The sequence below is a fragment of the Phaethon lepturus genome, unplaced genomic scaffold (genome assembly GCF_000687285.1).
Source record: "Phaethon lepturus isolate BGI_N335 unplaced genomic scaffold, ASM68728v1 scaffold20429, whole genome shotgun sequence".
Lineage (NCBI taxonomy): Eukaryota > Metazoa > Chordata > Aves > Phaethontiformes > Phaethontidae > Phaethon > Phaethon lepturus.
Genome location: NW_010561491.1, coordinates 1 through 387, shown reverse-complemented (window position 1 = coordinate 387; position 387 = coordinate 1).

The following is a 387-nucleotide window of genomic DNA, read 5'->3' as shown; positions in this document are numbered from 1 at the left end:
CGCTGTCGCTCAGGAGGGGGCCCACGGCCACCCCACGGCCCCCTGGGGACAGCAGCCCAGGAGTGAGGGGACAGCTGGTACTCTGCCCCAGGGGAAGGTCATGCCCCCCCATGCCCCCTCGGTGTTGCCCACCCAGCTCTCCCAGGACCCCTGGTGTCCCCTCCTCACCCACCTCCCACCTTCAATCCCTCTCATCAGGAGCTAATTGGGCGACAATTTACCACTGGCAGCAGTCCCCGCGGTGGTGGGGCAGCGTGGGGCGCAGGCTGGCACAGGGCAGGGCTCCCCGCTGCCTTGCTCGTGTGCCCACGTCCCCGAGTCATGCTGACAGCCCTGCGGGTGCCGCGGGCTCCGGGGGGATCAGCCTGGCTGCTGGGCAGGGTGCTG